Consider the following 12,239-nt stretch of genomic DNA (forward strand, 5'->3'; position numbering starts at 1 on the left):
TCTCGATGGGTTGTAATTTTTTTCTTCTGTTTTCAATAATTGTCTAGTTTTGATACGTTTGGTACACTGTATAGGTATTCATCATTTGAATATCTGTGTCATCAAACTACGACGACGACGACGACGACGACAATATACGTTTCAGAGCGTATTGTAATCTTTGCAACTAGTTTTACATAATGCGACTGCGTGTAACACTTGCGTTTAGCTATTTTGAAAGTATAAATTAATCGCAACGTATTCAAGTATGCGTGGAAGCAAAAATAGCGAAAATGCATTGTTGGCATTTCAATTCCTGGTTCGAAGTTTTATAACGCAAGATATCGATGCAACCGTTTTGAAATCTCACATTCGTCGTGCCGGTGCCAAGCGACGCTTATTTCAAATTTTTTTTCCCCTGACGGAGAAAATTGGTTTAGAAAAGTTGCGAACACTAATCACAATACGGCAGTAGCGTTTTTCTCTTTTTTCAAATGGAAGAGAAGAGAAAATTGTTAAGTTGCTTTGTAATTTTAGACTCTTGAAAAATACATGACACCTGAACAGATGTTACTTATGAGTAGATGATACATTCTACGTAAGCTGATTTTACAGCGTTTGAATGGAACGATGCGAGCTTCGAGGTTCATTTGTCAAATTTTCCACATGCGAAAAATTTTCACCATTTACTTGTTTTTCATCTATAATTGTTTGGCACATACATCTGTGAATTAGTAAATTCACGTAACGATATGAAAATGCGACTCAAATTTGACTCGGAATTCTTTTCACAAACTCAGAAAGTTCATATTGTTGAAGAAAAAGAAAAAAAATGTAATTACCAATGTGTAGATGATAAGTAGATATTTGCAATTAGAAAATTTATAATTCTAATGAGAGGAAAGAAAATATGGGTAAATTTGAGATTGAAAATTTTTTCGTTTGTTTGTTTTTAGTCAACTATAGAGGTACCTACAACCTAGAGATAGAGAAGGCAATAATTCGGAGGAAAGAAATTACGAAACTATCTACGCAGCTTATGGTTTTCACAGAGACATTTGAAAAATATCTTGTTCCTTCGCACGAACATATAAAACCGTTTTGAAAACACGCCATGTTGGGCGTCTTGCGTCGGATACATAATTTTATCACGATGGTAGAAAAAAAATCAATCTTTATTGCTCTGTTGAGCTGACATTCAAAGTAACCATAGAAACGAGTGTTCGTTTCCTGTTTAATACACTAACATATTGATCAGATATACGATGATTATGCTCTCCCTTTAATATCTGCTGTATACCTGCAGTACCTTTCGCAACTTAGTGCCAACAATTACACAGCGAGAATACTGCGCACGGTTCGGCTTTTTTTCAACGCAAGGGTTCAATCTCGTATTACCGCACGAGATGTAGGTTAACGTAGAACTTTGCTCTGTTTGTACCCAGTCAGCAACGATGTGCTATAGCAATAGCTTTTCAATTTCACGTTAATCGAAAGCTGTGTAAAGGGTTTTACAGTAGGCATGTTTTTGTTGGTTGCTAACCCGCCTCGTGTTACTTCACTATGCTGGAGACTTGAGAGCAACTCGGAATTCAGAATCAATATCGTTAGCTATCATTGTGTTGATATCAAAGTTGCTATGGCATCCAGCCAAGAAATCTAACAACAATGAAATTTTCCAACCGAAACGGCCTGCTTGGGTGTAGGCAACGAACTCAAAAAATTTCCACGGTCCGAGATAAATGTCCGAAACGAACGCTACTTCAGCACCATACCTTGGTGTATAGCTTTTGTTTTGAAAAAAAAAAAAATGTCTTCATTTGTTTATTTTTTGGGAAAAGATTCTTTCCAGTTTCACTGCTCGTATGTTCTTTGGCTGATAACCAGTCTTCTTAAGATGTAAAGTGTCATTTTCTCACTTTTATTTTTTTGGACAATTAAGAAAGAATCGATGGTTTCATGACCTTTTTTTTTCGTCCAGCGTTACCTATTGATAGCACATTTAGGTATTTTAATTTTCAAAAAGTCTTAATTCTACGAATACAAGTCGTTTCATCATCGAAGAACAATAAGGTTAATACCTGTCCAAAATCTAGACTGGCAAACCTCTCGTGGAATACAAAAGCAGCTGACTAAAGGATACTGAAAGTGAACGTTTTTTTTTGTTTTGCTGGAAAAAGCTGCGAAATGAAGAACTATTCCGTTAGACTAACTGGCTCCAGTTCGAGGATACCTGTCAATTGTTTAATTTGTTCTTACTATGGACAATGTCACAATTGTCTTGAGTCCTATTGGAAAAAAAGAACCATGTAGTGTTTCACACTGTTTTGTAATCCATCGTCCAAATCATTTACTGGTTTATTTTATCACCACTTGGAGATATTTTTCAACTGAAAATATATCTATCCGTTGCGGTTTGCCATTTTCGATTTAAACGGCGTTAGAAATAAAGGTTTACATAGTGTTGATGTTGAATTTTGGTTGTGATGACTGATAAATTTTAGAGAAAGTTAATCAAGTCAAGTTTGATGATTTTCAATTGAAACATTCGTTTTTGGTTTGCTAAATTTTGTGCAATGGAGCGAGCATTTATAATAATGATTAGAAATTCAACTTTTTCGTTGATTTTATACTATAATTTTTAATTTCTGAAAATTATTTTTTGAAAAAAAAATAATCGATTAGTTTCTTCAATAAAAATAATAAAATTCTACAATTTTTATTTTTGTCAAACTTTCTAAGAATCAAATAAAATTAATTTTGAAAGATATCTAACCTTGTATACGAGTTTATATTAATTATATTTCATCTGTTTTTTTAGCTTTCCAATCGTAAACTTCTGAGTACTATAATTTTTTGGGTTTCCAAAACAAAAAATGTCATCACAATAATCGCAAAAAAATTGTTTTTTTTTCTGAGCAGCTGCTGAAATTTTATATTTCAATTTTTCTATAGACTACCTACTCATTTTGGTACCCATGAAAAAATCTAAAAGAATTGTCATCTTTGGTAGGATTAGTTTTCTGAATTTTTGAGATCAAAGGAGAGCTTTTAAAGTTTTTTTTTTGAACCAAGTATTTCGGAAAAATTGAGTATGTACTGTACTGATAATTTGTTTTGGAAGTGAAAATCATCTTGACGGATTGATGCGATTATGCATCTCTCTTTTTGTAATACCTACTTCTTTCTTCGTTTAAACAATAATCCGAAAGCCATCAATTTTTGTTCTAGTTGTACTCTTACACTGACCGTTGCACACGGTCTTCATCTAATGATGATAATTAATGTTATACAAGATGTGTAAGCTTAACCCTATTTTAATGCTCTTATAGCAACGAATGCAATACACATAAGTTAGGTGCTGTGTAGATAGATAAACCCATAAGAAGTACTCGATGAGTATTCTTTACATTTTTTTAAGGTTTCAGAATCTCTTCCCTTTTTACCTTCTACAATACAAAGCAGACTTACGACAGTTCTTACATGAAAGTATCTAAGTACAAAAGAAAAGTATGTTAAGGATTCACGCGTAGCCGGTGACTAAAAGAAAATCACTCGCACATCGAACTCACGAACTGAGACTCGCTATCTGTATAGATCTATACATCCATACATCCAAAATGTATAAAATATTACCGGCTGGGTTTTTTATAACATATCGTAAAAATGAAACAAAAAGCCACTTTTCTCCATGTTCCAGCGGAAGTCAAAATTCAATTGATGTTCGAAACTGAGATAGAAAAAGGAGCGCAGAAGAGAGTTTGTTTTTTTCATTTCTCTCTTTTTGCATGTGTTTTTATTTTTCTAGATTAGGTGTGTCTTTTGTTGTGATGGTTTCTTTTGAAAAGTTATAGTACTTACGTATCTGGGATATGTCTTTTATTGTCGAACGTGCCGATGTTGTTCGGAAGATCAACGTTTATTTGAACTAAGTAATTGAGTCATCGAGTGGCGATTTTTTTCTTATCCTTCAGGCGCCGGTAGATGGGATATTTTTTTCGAGTCTGCTTGTGGGTGATCTATTGATGAATGATACCGAAAAGACGTAGGGCGGATGTTCTAATTTACGTTACCTATCCTGGTTTGTTCCACTTTTCGATTGAAATGGTAAAGTTTGTTGATCCCAACAGATTTTTTTCATCTTGGAAAAAAAAATAAATGGATAATAGGTAATCGGAAAGTGCATAACTCTGATAACTCGCTCGCCAAAAAAATTGGTTTTTGATGCAAAGGTCGTTCGACAAGGACTGATTTTACCGCTTTCAATACTACCTTTTTTGAAATTTAAAATTGCAAAAATTCTCGTTCGAAAATGAGATGTTTGATTTGAATTCTCTATAATTGTGGATCTTCGAAATGAGCCCCTTGGAAACTGCGGCGGGTGGCGGCATCCATTTTCAGCTGTTCTAATCAAATTTCACATCTTCAAGGAGAAATATGAAAAGCTTCAGATCAGCTGATCAGCATAGATTAGTGAAATGTAATTTTGGTGGTCATGAATGTTTCTCAACAGATATAAAAACGACCCCCCCCCCCCAATTGCATCATTTCTATTAAAATATAAAATTTGATTTAAAACAGCAGAGTTGATGTGTTCAGGTGGAATTTACTGAATTACCTATAGATTTCCGAAAATCAATTAGCTGCCTTAATCGATTTTTCCCTTTTGGGAAAGATTCAAAAATTACGAAGAAAATCGAAATTTTGTTGAAGGGCTTCAAATTGATTAGGAATGGTAAAATTTGGCTCTGGGAAAGCCCACCCCTAAAGAATAAAGTACCATAATTCGTAGAAAAATAATTGAATAACGATTTCTCTGATTAGTTTTTTTAAATTGGAATTGAAATCCAGGAATATGGTGTTGACCCCTTCCTGCCTCGTCTATCTGATAAAAAAGTAATTTGTGATGAATCTTGAAAGTCTCTTGATAATTGATCACGTAATTGTTTATCCTTGGTTATTTAGTTCTCAGGTTTTCCAAGAAATATCCAGGAGACTGAAGCCAATTGCTCCTTCTCCCTTCCCCTTCCTCTCTAAGAAAACGTAGATTTTTAAATTGTCAAAAATTTCTGAAAAATTGAAAAATACCTAAAAAGGGCTGCAAAAATTTTGGTTACATGAGTTTTTTTAGTATGTTCGTTCAAAAAATACGATTTCCTGTTGAAATTAGGGCCAAATATCTTTGATGCTGGCATAAATTGGTACCTACATTCTACTCTGATCGTCGAGCAGATTGGCTGCATAGCGATGCAAAAGTGCATATGCGAGTATAACGGCGTAAAAAGTGCGTTATATTTATCAGGTTACAAAATCGTTATGGTGTGTTCAGGTAGTATCAAAGATTAATTTCCCCTCCCAGTACTGGACATGAGTCGAGTCCGGTTCCTATATTTATTCTTGTTACTAACCTTTTTAACATCAAACAGGTAGAAATATGTAAATTTATTTCGAATTACAATAAGGTCGTTCAGGTTAGGCTCATGCGCAGGTAAAAAATTATCCCTTTATACGAAACGACCCTTTTGGACGTGTACAAGGGCCACCTTAGAAAACTTCCGGACGTATGAAATGATAACAATATTTTTCTTTGATACAGAATGACCAGTGATCTAATTCTCGAGGTGACCGCGTTTAAATTATTTAACGTACGTGTAAAGTAGATCGTCCAGGATCTTCAGGTAAAAAAATTTATCGTAAAAAACCGTTAAATCTTCATCCCTTCTAGTTTTATTATAAAGATTAAGAAATGACGATACACATTCGCCATTTCCTATTGGTCGATGGACTCGTCTTAGTATAGGTCTAGGTACCACCGGCCCAAAAAAATTATACCAAAATGAAAACGGTATCGGTACAGAATGAAGAAAAAAACCGTTGGTAAACACCTAATGACCTTATAATCGATACATGTGTGAAATACCGGAGTATCTTGCCCAGTTTTTTTCTTCTTCGCCATTACGCGAGTATAGGATCAGCAACGGATAGGTAGGTACCTAATTCGTATTGCGCTGATTTTCTTTATTTTCACCTTTGGTACCTTCGTATAGTTAGGTTGTTATCAGTAATATGGTTGATGGTTGTGGGCACCTTCTAGAATCGTCAAGGATTTCTGTACGTTTACGTGATACTTAGGAGTATTTCTCGAGTAGACTCTTCTAAGTTGGGTTTTATCGTGTTGCCGGTAAATTAAAGAATACGGGCTAGCGTATGACTTGTCATACGTTGTAATTTATCTTCTTTCTAGAAAAGCAACGAGCTTTTTGTGATATCACTTTTAGCCTCTTTGCATAAATTTATGAGAAGTAGTTATTCGTAAATGGAGGTAGATACGGTTTGTATCTACGTGTCCGTTAACGCTTCTTATCTTAGCTAATGTACGCGACAGTATTGTCAAACTGTTCTTAATTTGCGTCAGTTGGAAAATATTCTAATACATTTCGTAACTCAACTTTGCATATGTACAGATATACCTATACTATAATACGAAATACTCCATTTCCATCCAAAACCCTATACGACGATTTCGTATCCTATTCTCTCTGCACCTAGGTAGGTATTACGTGTGTACGTTTTGTACGTACGTAAATTTGTACACATGAGTCAGCATTCAATTCGGAACAATGATAAAAAAATTTCATGAAATGTTCCATTTGAACGCCTACGTAATCACTTTTCTTATGTTATGCCAAATAATTGCCCACGGTGCTTGCTACGATTAGCTTGGCCTTTTAAAGTACATAGGTACCAACTGTTACCTAGTTTTCGTATTTTTTCACCGGTTTCCACGAAATAAGTCCCAGTAAAAAAACTCGATAAGAGAAAATTTCACCGTATTCGGCTTTGTTTTTATCTAGATTCGTGTAAAGCTCCGGAGTTTTCACTTTCAAGTATCTATAACTTATTTTTTTCAAAAACCAAACTCTTGTAGATTTTTTTCTCGAGGTTATTCGAATGTTTTTTATCTGTTATTTCTTTTCTGTTTACGTCTTTTTATTGCTTTTTTGTCACGGTTCATCTACTTAAAAGTTTTTATGTTTTTGTTTCTGGAGTAGTGATGACTTATTTTTTTTCTTCCTATCTTTTTGACCTTTTATTCCTTTCTGACGACATCTTTTTTTTTCTACGTACTGATTATGTATTTTTTTTATTGTTGGGAAACGTCCATGAAATTAGTTATCATGAATCGGGAAAGTTGAAAAAAGTATCAACTTATAGTAAAATTGTCAGAATTACCTACTCGTAGTACAAATCTTGAGGAAAAAAAGTAAATTGAAAACATAATACATTTTGTGAACGAAAATTTTGCCTAATTTTGGTGGAAAATTTTGCCTAATTTTGGTGGAAAATTTTATGAAAAACGAAAGGATTAGGGTTTTACATGGTACAACGTATAAAGTCATTTTTTTCATTCTCCTTTTTCCAAGGTTTAATGAGGATTTGATATGATATTGTTGAATTACGTGTTTTATGAATATTTCAGCCTCATAATTATTTTTCAATTTTTTTTTCTCTCATTCAGATGATCAGCTGATGGAAAGTTTTATCGATTTTTAAAAACTTTTCATATACCAACACTTACGCGTATTATCAATTAAAATGAGAAAAAAATTCCCTCGTTTTTCATTGCAAAACTTGTTCTTCACCCTTCATCGTCTTTTCCTCCTCGGAAAATCAAACTATGTAATAATTTATGTACGTTCGTATCATGTATGTACATAGGTACTTGTAGGTTTCTGATGTTTTTTCCTTCCATTTGACAGTTCTAGGTTTGAATTTCAACAGTGGAAGGAAAAGGGATGAGATAGGGGCGTTAAGGAGAGAAGAGGAGGAGGGGAGAAAGATTCGAAGCCAGATTGGTGTGCGAATTTTTATGTAGTTCGCCTAATATTTTTCCAAGTGATGCAAGAACAACGGGGCATGGGATATGTATGCGTGGATCAGTTGTACGAGTATGTACACTGTATAGACAACCGTTGTCCATCTGGGTCCACCCTTTGATGCCAAGCCATCCTTGAAAGAGAAGACAAATTGAAATGATGATGGAAGTTGATATGTATTTATGATTTTTTTTCCTGTTCACAGGAGCCATTTCCCCTCCACTCTCTAAAAAGGTCAATCTTTTGATTTTTCGCTGGTTCTGTTCAATAATTTTCATCATTTATGCTTGAAAAAAATGATGAAAATGCGGATGGAAGTTCAATTATTGGTTTTTGGTCATTTTATTGACTTCACTGTTTCAGTTTGTCAGTGATCATAACTTCATGAGAATTTCTTAGCTTGTTTTTAGGATCCTGGGTCTGGGCATTTCGGGAGGGCTTCTATTGTGGTCGCAATACCGCAACCCCCTGCGGGCGCCACTGCTGTGGGCTGTGGACTGTGAATAAGTGAATGCAATAGAGATGTCGAAAAATCAAATTAATGGGAAAATAGCTTTTGTGAAGATATTTCCCTATCATCTGTTATTGCGTAGAGATCAAGCAAATCAATGAGAATATTTTTCGAAAAATTTGTTCAAGAAGGCAATTTGAAAAGTGGAACCCAAAAACATAATTTTTTATTTGGGTTTTTGATTTTAGGGAAAATTAGAAGTAAATGATCTGTTTATACTATAAACAAATACCAACTTCTGTTTGTTTTTGAGAATTTAGTCTTTAAAAATGGATCAATTTTTGGTTTTTGTCCATCTTTTTTTTTTTTACATTTCCAACTTATTGAAATTTAGGCATTAATTTTTGAAATGGGTATTTATGGGTGTAAGGCAGGGAGCAAACATATGGAGGGGAGATGTGTGATATGTTGAAAAATTGACGAGCTCTTCAAATGCTCAGGAAGATTATTACACCCCTGGTGTTGACATTTTTTTTCACGCACCAATCTTCTATGTTGCTTTAGATGAAACTAGGTCAAAATTATTACCTCCGTGAAATTTACATTAGCAAAAAAATTTATATTAAATTAACAGACCTTGAATTTTTTTCACTATTCAAATAATACCTACAACGCGATCATGAGTTGAAAGACTCGTTTTTGTTACATTTTTCCTCTTCTCCCTACTCTCCCTGAAGATACTCGTATTTTAGGTTTTCGGCCTAGAATTACGTATTATTACCTTACCCGCGTGCGTAATTTAATGTATCGTCTTTCTTTTGCATATTGTCGTCGAGTTTTGACTTTTGAGTTAATTTAATTCTATAACTTTTAAAATTCTTCAAGTTTGGAAAAAAAACTCTATAAAGTGGGATAAATTTGCATTTTTATTTGATCTCGCATAAATTTTTAAATGAGCTTAGAAGCTCATATTCATCACTTTTCGTTCTCGCAGACGTCTTTCTTTTTTTTTCTTGGTAGATGACCCTCAATTTCCTCTATTATAAAAAATTAAACAAAAAATTAAGTTGAGGTCGTCTTGATAATTAGTGCTGTAAAAAAAAAAAAAAAAAAATGGTTAAATTTTCCATGTTGAAGGTAAATGGTGTTTTACTGATGCGAGTTTGCTATATTATTTCAGATTAAAATAAAATGCGAATTCTTTTTAACCGCACTTATCAGCCGTCTTTTTTCAATTTTTTAAAAAAATTTTGTTCATTTAGGTATTTACATTAAATATTTCCTGTGCCCAGACTGTACCTATACCTACGTAAAACGTGTCCTTTTCACGTTCGTATACGTATATACTCAGGAAAACCTTCTCGTTAAAAGATAAAAAATTCAAGTAGAACCAAAATAAACCAATACGTGATGTAGGAGGTAAAATTTTCGTAATTTTTCACTTATTTACGTAGTATTTGCCATAAATCAAAATTACGATGTGGTGTATATGACGTAACCTGATGGTTCATTTCACCTTTTCTTGTATTTTTCTTACACGTGGTTGACTTGTAATTCGGCAGAAGGATATTTCACCCGTATTATCAGTTCATTTAAAACGAAAGTTTTATCTGCTGAGTTGGTTCTTTTTTATTTTTTTTTATTTGTCGCAGAATTCACTATGTAAGTGGGTACGTGTATGATGTACGGTGAACGTAACCTACGTAATTGTATATTTCCATAAACGGGTCGTTAATTTTGAAACAAAATTATGAGACGTATTGTAACACATGATTTTTCACACATGGCTACAGATAAAACTTTCTAACACGTGGAATGAGCTTTATCGTTTACAAGGTGGTTGGTTTTCATGTTGGTTAAAGGTCGAGGGATGCTGGTTGAGAGATGAAGTGTCTTCAAAGGTCATTGGCTGGTATGTGGTCTGAAGGAGGGCAAACTGTAGAAGAAAATCGATTAAAATTGGAAAATTCATGTCAGAAAAGTAAAAAATTTTAACCTTGAACCTCGAGTTTTCACCTTAAAATTCCTTTTTTCCATTTTGGTAAAAAATAATGTTGCATTTAGCTCAATAATCATTAATCATGTACCTTTTTCTCATGAAAAATTGGCTTTCGATTAATTATGAGAGTTCTGAAATGTTCAAGAGAAAAGGCTGGATCGAGAAGGAAAAGGAAGGAAGAATTTTCTGGTTGAAGTTTTGAATGATGGTCTTTTTTCACGAATGTTGAAAAAAATTGTTGATGGTGTTTTTATTTTTTTTTGTCTTTGATTGAGATGAAAATTAAACTGGAGGTAAAAGATAAAAAAACTGGGTTACCTGCAAATATGCAAGATAAGGATAACCGCACCTTTTGCCATTCATATCTATTCCTTTTAGGGAGATTTTCCAATACTTATCGAACAGACTTGACGTATTGTAAAATATGAACGTTATATAAAAACGGAATTAGTCCTAAAAATCCATAATATGCAAATATTTGTCGGCGATATCCTCTGTTTTTTTACAATGTTTGAACTGTCACCTTGCTTTGCTGTACTGTACTGTGCTGGCTAGATTAGTCATCAACCTCATCACCTCATCACCTCATCATTGCATTAAAGCACAGTTAAAGTGAACGACTGAGAGAGTATTACACTCTGTGAGTACGTATACGTATAGTACACGATTATCGCATCACTTCCGCTATAGGTTTCGAACCGTATTGCATATGTCTTAAAAGTCTATTAGTACTCTTAACAATACTTAGTCACCTATAGCCTCTCTATATACAAGATATAGGTGTACACGCGTTTATCGCATTGCTTCCGCTGCTGTTCCCCTCATTTCACCTGTTCTTATTGGAGCGTACATCAACGTTCGAGCAACAGACAATAAATGGTTATGTCTATGAAGGAGTTATTTTGTATAATGATATTCATAGCATGGCTCGCGTCTGGTTTTATTTGTACGTTTGGTTACTGTATGTAGCCGATACTGGGTACAGTTCTCTTACATACAATATATGTTTCCCAACCGTATAACCGTTTTCGATCGCGGTTGATTACCTGTGTAAGAGATGTGGGTGCTTATTGTATCCTAGCAGGAAGATATTTCGTAGAATTACGACCAACTTGGCGGATCTTCCATTATCGTATTCGGTATTCCTGCAATAATCGAAATACAATACGTGCTCTTGATAGGTCTTCCAAGTATGCTGGGTAATTCAGTAAATGACTCTATAGTCTTCCGTACTCGTAAGTTGACAGTGTAAGTCCAAGAAAACAAAAAAGGCTCTGCGTCTGCGCATCTTGATGATCATACGGTATCTGAAGTGAGGCCATTTTCCATATCTGAATCAGCAGATTTTTACTGATTGATCGTATATTAAATTGCTGGAAAATCAGTGAAAATTTCTCTCTAAAACCAGTAAAGAATCACTGAATCGCATAGATGCTACACATACATTTAAAATGTACAAGGAAAAGTGAAACCAGAAAATCAATCAATCTCGACAAATCGTGTCTCTCACGTATTTTTTGGGAAATGAAGGTTGTGAATAGTCAGCTATCGGGAGGTGAAAACTCCGATTGGTCGATTTTTCGGGAGATGAAGAATTGTGACTTCACGAGTTTCCGACCCTGTTTATAAGTAGTTAATATTCATATCTAGGCTGAATCATTCAGTTATTTAATGAGTAAGCTGCCCTCATTCTGAATAATGGAAAACTGCAGCTGAAATTGGAAAAATCAAGAAGTTCACAGAGGAAATCAGTGGTCAAAATCATCTAAAAAAAAAAAAAATGCTCACTACCTAATAACATTAGTGAAATTGCTTTTTTTTTACTATGTGGCACTTCCTGTCAAATCTCAAAGACTTTTCACTGATTCATAATAGGATAATTATAACTGCCGATTCAATTGATTAAATCAGTGATTACATATTTACCAATTCG

The sequence above is a fragment of the Planococcus citri genome, chromosome 2, assembly GCF_950023065.1.
Source record: "Planococcus citri chromosome 2, ihPlaCitr1.1, whole genome shotgun sequence".
Lineage (NCBI taxonomy): Eukaryota > Metazoa > Arthropoda > Insecta > Hemiptera > Pseudococcidae > Planococcus > Planococcus citri.